Below are 11,954 nucleotides of genomic sequence, written 5' to 3'. Positions count from 1 at the left end.
TATGTCAAAGGACACGGGAGCTAACTTGAAGGAGATCCCACTGGCCAAATCGTGGCAATTTGAGTTTCAAAATACATTACGATAGTAGCAGTGTATAACTAATTGAATAAAATGGTAACTCATGAGTCTCTACAGATATAAATAAATACGTGAATGAATAAATGACGAGAGGGAAAATTCTTCCTTTTAGTAGAATGCCAACTAACAAACATGCTGAAAATAAATAAAGGACAGGAAAACCAAAGGAACAGGATGTTTACACAGTAACAGTGTCTCCTATAAATTACTCATTGATTGCAATGGGGAAAATGGTAATTTTGCAGAGGTATAACCTCCAAAAGCAAGTGAATCAACGTGGTAAGAATCAACATCACCTGTTATAGGTAAAGTAGGGATCATGTCTCCTCCTAAGAGGCACTGAGAAGGACACAACATCTGTGGTATTTCTGTCAAAAATACAAAACCCAAATCTCATGAGGAAGCATAAAATAAACCCAAATTAAAGGACACTCTACAAAATAACTCAATTTCACGAAAGACTGAGAAAGGCTGAGGATCTGTTTTGGTTTGAAGTAGTTTAGATATGCATTTCTTTAGATATGCATTTCTTTCCGAATCATGTGAAATTAAGTTAGAGACAGTGTGCCCTTTTATCCCTAAATAGTTCAGTATTTCCTAAGAATAAGGACATTCTTTTAACCACAATGATCAAATTTAGAAAATGTAACATTGATACAATATGTATTAACATCTAATCCACAATCCATCTTCAAATTTTGTCACTTGTCCCAATATTGTCCATTACACCTATTCTGCCTTCCTGTTCTCCAGTCCAGGTTCCAATTTAAAATCACACAGTACATTTTGTTGTCATGTACTCTCATTTTATCCACACTGCATAGGGGAAGGATGGTGAGGAGGATAAAGAAGTACAAACTTCCGATTATAAAATAAATAGGTCACAGGGATGAAAAGTACAGCATAGGGGATATAGTCAATAGTATTTTAATAACTGTATGATGACAAATGGTAACTACACTTATCACAGTAAACATTTCATAATGCACATAATTTTCAAATCTCTCTGTTGTACACCTGAAACTAATATGATTTTGTTTATCAACTATACTTCGATTAAAAAATGGGGGGAAGTGCTGGGTCCTAGCTGGGGATAAAATGAGAGTTCCTGTGGCCAGGATTCTCACCTGGCCCTGGTTGACTGGCTCACTGCACACCTGTGGGCAGTACATGGCTGTTGACTCTATATAAAGAACTCCGCCCAGTGCTCTGGGTGCAACACGGTGGCAGGGCTGCAAGGCTGCAGGAGAGCAGAGCAGAGGCTGGAGTGGTGGCAGCGCCCAGAACAGAGGCCCAGAGGAAGCTGGTGGGACGACTGTGCAGACAGAGGTGCCCAGAGGATGGCTGTGCAGGCAGAGAGGCCCAGAGGATGACTGTGTGGGTCGACTGTGCAGAGGCACCCAGAGGCAAGGGGAGAGACCAGCTTGCTGCATGCAGACTTGCTCTGAGTGAATGGGATTTTAGTGACTGACCTGCCAGCTGGAAATAAAGTTGGGTATAAACCTTTCACCCCAAGAACATTTTGCTGTCAATTTCTTTGGTCACACTGAATCCATAGCGAACTTTCCCGGGGCTGAAACCCATTGGTAAGACACTAGCCAATTTATTTATTTACCTATCAAACATTTGTTTATGTGCTAGGCACTGGTGATGCAGTAAGAGACAAGACAAAGATCTTTATAAAATACTGAATATGAAATCACAAAACTAATAGACTACTTATCTTGAAAATAATTATTAACATTTACTGAGCTTAACTAAGCACATACCATGTAATGGTTTATTTGATCATCACAGCTGCCCTATGAATGGTTTTGATGATTATCTCCATTTCATCAAATGGGCAAAGGAAAACGTTTTCAAGTTTACACAATTTAATCATTTAATTAAAAGTTTTCAAAATATACTGCTATGTGGTGGAGCTGCAATTTGCACTTTCCAGTCATTCTCTGGAGTTCCTTACACCCACCTTCAGTGTTTCATTAATTCAACAAACATTTATGAAGTGCCTACAATTATCTTAGGGGCTGTATTAAGGGGTTGGGTCTGAGAAAGGGGTTAAGGTAGTAGATGAAAAAAAGCTCATAAATTAAATTCCAGATCTGCCAGCCCTCTTCTTAGGTTCCTGTAGAGAGGGAGTAACATAGGGGGTGCTTCCAGTCATTCAAACCTGAGTCCATGCTCTGAGAAAAATAAAAGCAGCCCTTCATATCCAGGAGCTGGCTTGGCACACAGAGGTAAACATTGGTGTTGAACATAAAATAAAAATGTCACAGAACATCAACATCAAACAAGGCCACTCTGTGACTGTGGTGGATCAAGATAATAACAAGACCTCTCCATAATCATGTCTGAACCAGACTACACATGAGCATTGTCCAAACCACAAAAATGGCCAAACATTTCACAATCCTGCTTATATATAGATTGCTGCTTCTTTACCAATTACAGCTTTAGTTCAGTCTAGTCTTCCCTTCTAGAAGACTTTAGATCTGGATACCCAAACATAGACAGCATCCAATCCAGATTGATATCCGCTTCCTTCAACTCTCCCACATATTACTTAACACAAACCCAAATCCTAAATATCCTTTCTGAACCTCTGTTACTGAGATGCTCCATCTTTTCTCGTGGTTCAAATCATCCTCTTTGCTCTAACAAGTAATAAACCCAACTTGTTCAACCGTGGTGCCTGGTGGTCTTTGGTTAAAGGGCATTGAAAGTTCCCTTGCTGACTGTGACTGCAGAACACAGTTTCACCCTACGTACAGAAGGCCTCTGTTGCCTTGTGTTATAAATGGAGAGATTGATTCCTACCTCAGAAGGTTCTCGTGAGGTTACAGAACAGACTTAGCACATAGTGAGTTCTCAGTATACGTAAAAAAATCCTCTTTGAACCATGGCCTCCTTTGTAAAAGTCACAGAGCACCATTATTATGAAAAGATATTGAAACCATCAGCTTCAATGAAGACAAACCAGCTGCTTACAGTCCTCTTTGCTCTTTTTATTGAGTTCATAAGGCAGACTACAGGTAAGAGTTCAATTTTTCCTTTATCTGAAAGGAGGTCATTCTCACGGTCTCTTCTGGAAAGCAATAACCACATTCCTGAACTTTTAATGTTAGGGAACCAGCACTGTTTATTTCTTCATGTTCTTTTTATTTAAAACATTCCCAAGAAATAACAGATTTGGGACTTCCAAACTTGGAGGCACTTCAGCTTCAAAAATATATCAAGTGTAATCTTCTCTGCTCTAGCACACGAAGGTGCTTTAAGATCCCAGAAGCCCTGTTGGTGATGTTTGCATTCATCCTGCTAGGACCCAGCATGGAATTAATATGATCTGATACCAACAACAAATTGTGCTGAACAAAATATATTCATTCTAGGGGAAAGAATAAAATAAATTAAAATGTTCTGATTTATTCTGCTGCTTGCTCTGAGCATCCCACAGGTATTCATTTGAATAGTTTTAACCTTCCTCCTGCCCCTTCTCCTCCCTTTCCCTTACTCCTCTAATACTAATACTTAAAATGACAGCTAATATTTATTAAATGTCTATTAATGTGCCATATACTGTGAGCAGGGCTTTATACAATTTAATCCTCACTCCAAAATTGTGAAACAGATATTATATATAGGATCGAGAGGCCCAGAGAAGTTAAGCAATATACCCAAGGCCGCAACAGCTGGGAAGAATCAGGCTCAAGATTGAAATATGCCTGAAAAAAACCTGTCTTGTTGAAATGCTGCTGCCACCCTGGGCTAGAGAGTAGGGTCTATGAAGGGATGGGGGTAAAGATGGAGTTAGAAAGGAAGGAGAGGGCCGGGCAGCGGGGAGTGGGAATCTATGCAGAGGCATTGAGGTCATCTCCAGAGGGAAGGGGTGGGGATTAGGAGCAAAAGACAAGTTGGAGGCCACTGCAGAACCTGAGAGGGAGCAGGCAGGCACCCGAGTCAAGGCATCTGGCAACGCTGGATATTGGGAAAAGGCAAGTTATTGGGGGGGAGAAGGTGTAATCAAGGATCTGAGACCTCCGGTGTATATATCTGCCAGGTGAAGAGAGACAAGGAATCTGGCCAATTTTCTCTGTTAAGACTCACAGGTCCCTGTCCTTCCCCTTCTGTTCAGTTTGGGGAGAGAAGCCTCCAGGGTCCCAGACACCAGCCGGGTCAGGAGGTGGCATCACCTTTTCCTCCTCCTCTCACGTGACATGGGGAGAAGGTTCCCTGGGCCTGGCCTGTCCCTGCCGCCCACCCCAGACTGGGGTTAGCTTCCCCTTACAGGTACAGGAAGCTCGGAGAGGAAGACCGTGTGTTCAGGCAAAAGGAGAAAGAGAGAGAAAGCACCCCCTAACCCCCTCAGCCCCATCCCTTCCTCGGAGGACACCGGCCAGTTAGGAACAGGGCCTCATTGGTTACCCAACCCAGGGCAAAGGTGCAAACCTTTGCTGTGTGCCTTCAGACATGTCACCTAACCCCTGCACCTCAAGATCCTCTTGTTTTCTGTGTGTGGGTCCTAAGGTCAGGCTGAAGCCCACTGCACCTCTGCCGTCAAACCTTCTGCCCCAGGCCAGTTCAGGCTCTGTTCCATTTGCCTCCTGCTGGGGCCTGGCCTAGAGCTCTGCCCACATGGTGGCCCTGCTGGCCGAGGACAGTGTCTCACATGGGTCAGGGGCAGAGTGAACCAGCCTGACTTCCCAGCTTTGGGTCTGGATAGTATTATTTGCTTAGGGACACAGCCACTAGGTGGCATCAGGGCTGTATTCGAAAATCTTTTGAGAAGCCAGGTGAGGAGGACCCTTTTCCTGGGAGTTAGGCTGTTCCCAGAGGATTCTGGGATATTCCCAGCACAGATGAGGCATGGACACAAACCTAGGAAACCAAGGAAGGGAAAAACTAATGAAGAAAAGGAAAATCTGGAAGGCACCAAAAAATCATGAGCAGTGTGGGGAGGGAGGCAGGGCGCCTGCACCTCTGATTGCCCACAAGGGGACCGTGAAATGTGGCCGATGTCACACAGCAAGGAAGGTGAGCCAGATTCTATGCTCCAGAGTCTTGGAAGGTGAGCTAGAAGCCGAGGTGTCAAATAAAATACAGGACACCCAGTTAAATCTGAATTTCACATAAACGATGAATGGGACGTACTTAAGCTAAAAAATTATTTGTTGTCCATCTGAAATTCAAATTTACCCCGGTGCCTTTTATTTCTTGCTAATCTAGCAATCCTAGGTAGAGGAGATGCCCATGACCCCAGTAGTGAGAACAGGTAGAGCGTAGGACTGTGGGGTCCAGGAGAGGATTTGAGAGGCAGACGACCCCTTCTCAGGTCTTCCGGAGGAGGCCCAGGGACCAAAGCCTATGGCTGCCAGCCAGCTGCCAGGGGCCAGCAGAAGTCCATACAGCTCCTTGTCAGGTGACTGGAGATTTTCCCAGGGCCTGTGGGCAGCAAAGACATAAAAAGGAAGATCTTCAGACACTCAGCCCTCCTGACCCTGCACCTCATCTGTTCACATTCAACCTCCTCGATCCCAGAAAATTGCCCCACCCTTTGTTCATCCATGTTCAGGCCAGAAACCTGGGAATTACTTTTTTCCTCAGAACTAGATAGAATTCACATACAAAACAAGCCCATGTCTTAAGTGTTCAGCTCCATGAATTTTTACGTATAGACACACCCATGTAACCACCTTACAAATCAAGATACCAAGCTGCATTGTCCAATACGGTGGGCTTTATCCCCGTGTGGCTACTGAATGCTTGCAATGAGTGCTTGGAATTCCAATTGAGATGTGCAGTAAATGTAAAATACACAAGATTTCAAAGAGTTAGTATGAAAAAAAAAAAGTAAGATAGCCCATTAGTAATTTTAAGATGTTGATTACATGTTGAAATTTTATTTTACACATGGATTACATAAAATGTATTGTTAAATAAATTTTACCTGTTTCTTTTATTTTTCTAAACTGTGGCTAGAGAGTTGAAAATTATATTGTGGTTTGCTTTAGATTTCTACTGTGCAGCATTATGTAGACAGAATCTGGTGATTCACCTGTAAAATAGGGACTGTAAGATGAATCCTGAGCCCAGGGCTCCCCAGGGCCCTCCTCAGACCCCGGGCCTGAATGGATCGCCACTTGACCTCCTCCAGGGTCATATTCCTTTGAGGCTTCATTCAGTCCTCAACGGGGACCTAAAGTAGGCTCACATACCCTGGGTAGGAGATGCCAGGGAGGAGTGCTTCCTGGGGGCAATGGCTGAACCAACACTTGGATGTTGAGTAGAAATAAGCCTGGTGAAGGAGAGGAAAGACTGTTTTAGGTAAAGGGAACAGCGTGTGCAAAAGCTCTAAGAGGGCCTGGTGGTGGAGGAAATGAAAGTATGGTGTGGTTGGAGCGGAGAAGTGGGGTGAGCCAGGCTCGGACCCTGCCGGGCATGACAGGCTTGCACCTGGACGCCAGGACGGGCTTGTCTTTTAGAAGGATCATGCCTGCTGCCATTTGGAGAACGCTTATTCTAAGAGAGGAAACTGAGGGCTAGAGAGGCAAAGAGGCCTTACCAGGGTCATGCAGTGAGTCAGAGGGTAGAGTCCCCGTGAGAAGGACCAGGCAGGTGTAAGAAGGGACTAGAGAGTCACAAGGATAGCCTTCCTTGTTCGGGAGTTTCTCTAGGAGGCACTGGCTTCAGGTATCCACTAGGTGGCAGCAGAGGCTGGATTGAACTTTGGGGTCCTCAGTCAGGGCCCGCTCTGAGGTCCCAAAGGCCTTCCTGCCCCCATCTCCCTGCTCTGGGCTCAAGGGGTCTCCTTCCCAGACTCTCTTATCCAGACCCCAGAGCAGCAAAGAGAGCCCAGTGTGCCGGGAGGCTCAAGGACTAGTCCTAGCAACAACTGCCCTCTGGTGTTGACCTTGGGCAAATTCACAGATTCTTAAACGCTGCCAGAGAGCTTGAGTAGTTAGTTCACTACAGAAATGGGGGATTTGTTCGCTAGTCTCCCAGGGGCCAAGTTCTGCCGTCATATGTCCCTCTGAGCCTCCTGATCCCCTTTCATGCTCCCTACCCACCCTCTTCATTCTGTTGAGTTGGACTCCCAGCGCCTCCCAAGGGCCCCATAGGCCAGGCCAACCCCACGAGGGAGGGAGTAGGTATGAGCCAAGGCCTCTGAACGAGAGCCAACGAACAGCACACGTTTCAACCTCAGCCAGAGTCCCGTGAGAAATGAAAGGGTGGATGAGCAGAAGAGCTCTGGGCAAGTCTGATCTCCTCCCTGTTCCTCCCCTGTGAAGTGGGGTAAAGAGCTGTTGCCCTGTTTTTCCTCAGCTCGCTGCTGGGTTACCCCACGTAACAAACAAAACCCAGGATACCCGGTTAAAGTAGACTCTCATATAACCAAAAAATAATTGCAATGTTTGGGGTATACACTTAGAGTAAAACGTGTTCACTGATTTCTGAAATTCAAATTTAACTGGGCATCTATATTTTATCAGTCTGGTAAGAATGTAAATGTCAAGTGCCATCTGAACAGTAGGGGTGTGAATCTTGTACTTAGCATTATTCTGTCCCAGACCCCAAGGCCCTCTGTGGGCTCCATGTCCTGCTAGACAGGGCTCTCGGGGACCATTCTGCCCCCTTGTTCCTGCTTGGTTTCCCTACAGTTCTGAGGGTGGGGTCTCTGTCATGAAGGACTCGTGTGGCCTATTCGTGGCCTAATGTGAGGTGTTCCCCTTGATGAGCTCCTTTTCCATTCTCTGATCCTCACCACATCCCCTGGGAAGTAAGAAAGGTAACCGTGATCATCCCAATCAACATACTACATCACGGGGATTTAGCCAAGGTACGCTGTTTGCCCAAGGCTGCCTAGTAAGGGAAGTGGAGTCAGAGCTGAGCCCAGAGTGTGGGTCAGGATCTGCTGAGGCTCTTAGGACCCCACTAGCTGGCTGGAGTCAGTTATGGAAATGTAAGGAGCACACATTCTGAAGACTGGAGAACTGGGCATCAAATTTTTTTATTTTTATTTTTATTAAGGTATCATTGATATTACACTCTTATGATGGTTCCACATGAAAAACAATGTGGTTACTACATCCACCCACATTATCGAGTCCCCCCCATATCCCATTGAAGTCACCGCCCATCAGTGTAGTAAGATGGAACTGCGCATCAAATCAGTCACACTGAGATCCTGTCTGGCTCCTGCCTTCAAATCATCTCTTAAATGGAGCTCCAACTTGTCAAAGGTCACTGTATGTCAGTCACTGAAGCCCTTTATATACACTCACATTAATCTTCATGGCACAGGTACTATTCTTACTTCCACATTACCAGTGAAACCCAAAGAGGCAAAATGACTTGCCTGAGCTCCCATAGAAAGTAAGGGAAAAGCTATGATTTAAATCTAGGTCTGTTCTGGGCTTGTTCACTTCTGCTACACTGCTTTCCCATCCCAGATATTGGATACACCTCAAGTTTCTAGGTAGAAAAATTAAACTTGGTTAACGACAAGCAGTGACAGTTTTGTTTCTTCTTTTCCAAACTTAACAATTTGCATTTCCTTTTCTTATGTTATTGCATTGGCTGGGCCTTTCAATAGCATAATAGTAGGCACCCATGATGTGTTCCTGAATGCTTCTGTGTTAGATATGTATTGCTGTGTAATAAATATATTAAAATTTAGTGTCGCAAAACAACAAATGTTTATTATCTCACAGAATTTCTGAAGGTTAGGAATTTGAGAGCAGTTTAGTTGAGGGCTTCTGGTTCAGGGTCTCACAAAGTTACAGTAAAGATGTCTGCCAAACTTTTTCTAAGAATATATGCAAATGAACAATAAACACATGAAAAGATGCTCCACATGGTTAACCATCAGAGAAATGCAAACAAAAATCACAGTGGGATATCATTTCACACTCACTATGATGGCTATAAGACAGACAATAGCAAACATTGTCAAGGATGTGGAGAAATCAGAATTCTCACTGTATACTGCTGGTGAGAACGTAAAATGGTGCATCTACTTTGGATGATAGTCTGGCAGTTCCTAAAATGGTTAAATACAGAGTTACCACATGATCCAGAAATTCCACTTGTGGGTATTTGCCCAAAAGATATGAAAACAGAGGTCCACATAAAAAAATTTTTACATGATTCATAGAAGCATTTTGCATAATAACAGCATAATGAATAGTATAGTTCACTTTTATTTATTCATTTCATAATTCATTTATATATCATAATTCATAGTATATCATTCATTCATAATTCATTTATTATAATAAATTATTCATAATAGCCAAAAGATGGAAACAATCCAAATGCCCATCAGCTGATCAGTGGATAAACAAAATGTGGTCTAACCTGGGATATTATCCAGTCATAAAAAGGAATGAGGTACTGATACATGCTATGACACAGATGAACCTTGAAAACACTATGCTAAGTGAAAAAAGCCAATCACAGAGGACCATATATTATATGATCCCATTTATGTGAAATGTACAGAATAGGCAACTCTATAGGGATTATAGATTAGTAGCTACTTGGGGTTTGGAGGAGGGAGGAAGGTGGAATGACGTACTGGTTACAGTATTGCCTTTTGGAATGATGAAAATGTCCTGGAATTAACTAGTGGTGATGCACGACTATGAACATAAATAAAACCATTAAATTGTATAGTTTAAATGGGTAGATGGTACGGTATGTGAATAATATCTCAATAAAGTTGTTACCAAAAAAGTTCAAGTGGTAATATATTCATCTGAAGGTTTGACTGGGGCCTTAAGGAGCTGCTTCCAAGTGGCTCACGCATATGGTTGTTGATAGGAGACGTCAGTTCTTTGCCACATGGGCTTCTTCCCAAGGTTGCTTGAGTCACCCATGACATAGCAACCAGCTTCCCCAGAGCAATACAAGACAGAGAGCAAGGAGAAAGGCACAAAGCCTTTATGACTTAGTCTCAGAAGTTACGTCACGTCTGCCATATTTTATTTGTTAGAAGCGAGTGACTAAGTACAGCTCACACTGAAGGGGACTGGGTAAGCCTGCAGTGTTTGAAGGGCAGAGTATCAAAGAATTTGTGCACATCTTGAAACCACCACCGCGTCTAATGTTGCTGAGCTGAGTAGAATGGTTTCTGTAATCTCTCTGACTTCCCATCTCTCTCCTCTCCCTTTCTCTCCCCTAATTATCTATTAATAAGCTGTTGAATTAGATCTAATGTGTTTCTTCCAGTCTACTGAGGGGTCTAGCTTTAGGCACAATTGGGTCTTGTTGTTTGTTCCCCCAGACCTGTGGCTGGGCTTAGTTTATGCCAGGTGTGCTGGGGACTGAACTCCTACCCGGAAATCTTATGGAGGATGGTCCTGTACCCACAGATTCCTACCCCTTAGCCCTGAGATCCTGAAAGAAGACCACCTTCTGGGCTTCCTTTCCAGGCACAGACTCATTTGGCTTCATTGGGTTTCCTTTCCCGATCCACAGTGGGGGCTGCCCTCGCCTAAAGGTGGGTGAATTCCCAGATGTGGCAGCCATCAGCATCAGCGCCATCAGCATCTGCAGCAGCTGCGGAGTGGACGCCACTGGCTTCTGGGCAGCCCCAACCAGCTGGGCACTGGGCCGTTTCTGCCCATCTGGGGCTCCCCCGTCGGCAGTCAGAGCTCCCAGGGGGCTGGCGGAGACCCGGGGCAGCGCTGTGGTATGGGACGCTTCTTCCCTGGACCTGCTTCCCTTCTCCTTCCTCTTCATGGGTGTCACACCTACAGCACAGTCTGAAGGCTCTCTCTGCCTCAGCCTGCTTCTTCTCCATCTTTCACAGACATTTTCTGCAATCAGTCTTTTGCACTTCTAACTCGGTCCTGGTGGTGTCTTCCTAAAGGACCCGGCTGACACCCAGGCCTGGCAGCTCCAGGCTGCCAGATCCTGGCCCCCCAAGGAATGGGTTCCTTTCAATCCCCTGTCTTGAGCATGCTCTGCACCCCCTCCCCTCCTGTCTGAGTTGAGGGCCTCCCCCTGTGCCTGGCACATAGTAGACACTCAGTAACTATTTGTTTTTAAAAGGATGCAGAATGTTCTGGAGCTAGGCACTGCTCTCACCATTCCCCGGACACAGAGAGACAGAAAGTCGTCTAGGTGGGGTCAGGAGGGACAGCTCCAAGGAGCACCCTCCGGGCAGTGGGGAGGAAAGCCCTGAGGCAGGAAGGTAGTGGGGGAGTCGAGACTCTCCCTGGGCCAGGGGAGGTCCCCTCCTAGGCCAGGGGATGGCTTCTCCCCGATCCTCTGTGACTCCTGGTAAGTCCCTTCTCTTCCGGGGCCTCACTCCGTCGTCTTAGCAATGGGATAAGGAGCCTTGCCTCGCCTGTCTCCCTAGGGAGGGGCAGGGGCTGTGAGCCTCAGATGAGGTCATCACTGGGAAAATGTGAACAGGAAAGGGCAGGGCACCCCGGGTCCCTGGCCTGGGGTCAGGGTGTGGAGGGGGAGAGCAGACAGGAGGGAAGAGAAAGGGATGGGGGGAGAAGGACAGGTGAAAACACCAGAGGGAGGGACCGGGGCACATGCAGACACACAGGAACACAGAACAGAGAGAAACCAGAGAGGTGAGGAAGGAATGAATGAGACAGAAGAGGAAGGAAGGAGAGAAACCCCAAAACACAAAGAAAGAGAAAGAGGAAATCAGAGAGATGGACAGTAAAGAGAGAGAAATGGGAAAAACAGGGAAAGAGGGGGTGGGGTGAGAGAGCACAGAGAGATACTCATCAAGATGGAAGGGCAGGAAAAAAAATGAGAGAGAAATGGGGACGGAGACGGCAGAGAGAGACGAAGCACAGAGGGAAGGAGGGTGAAAAGCTGTAAAGAGAGACAGAAAGGAGAAAGAGACAAAAAAT

This window comes from Manis javanica, chromosome 15 (assembly GCF_040802235.1).
Source record: "Manis javanica isolate MJ-LG chromosome 15, MJ_LKY, whole genome shotgun sequence".
NCBI lineage: Eukaryota > Metazoa > Chordata > Mammalia > Pholidota > Manidae > Manis > Manis javanica.
Note: the sequence above shows the minus strand (reverse complement) of the source record.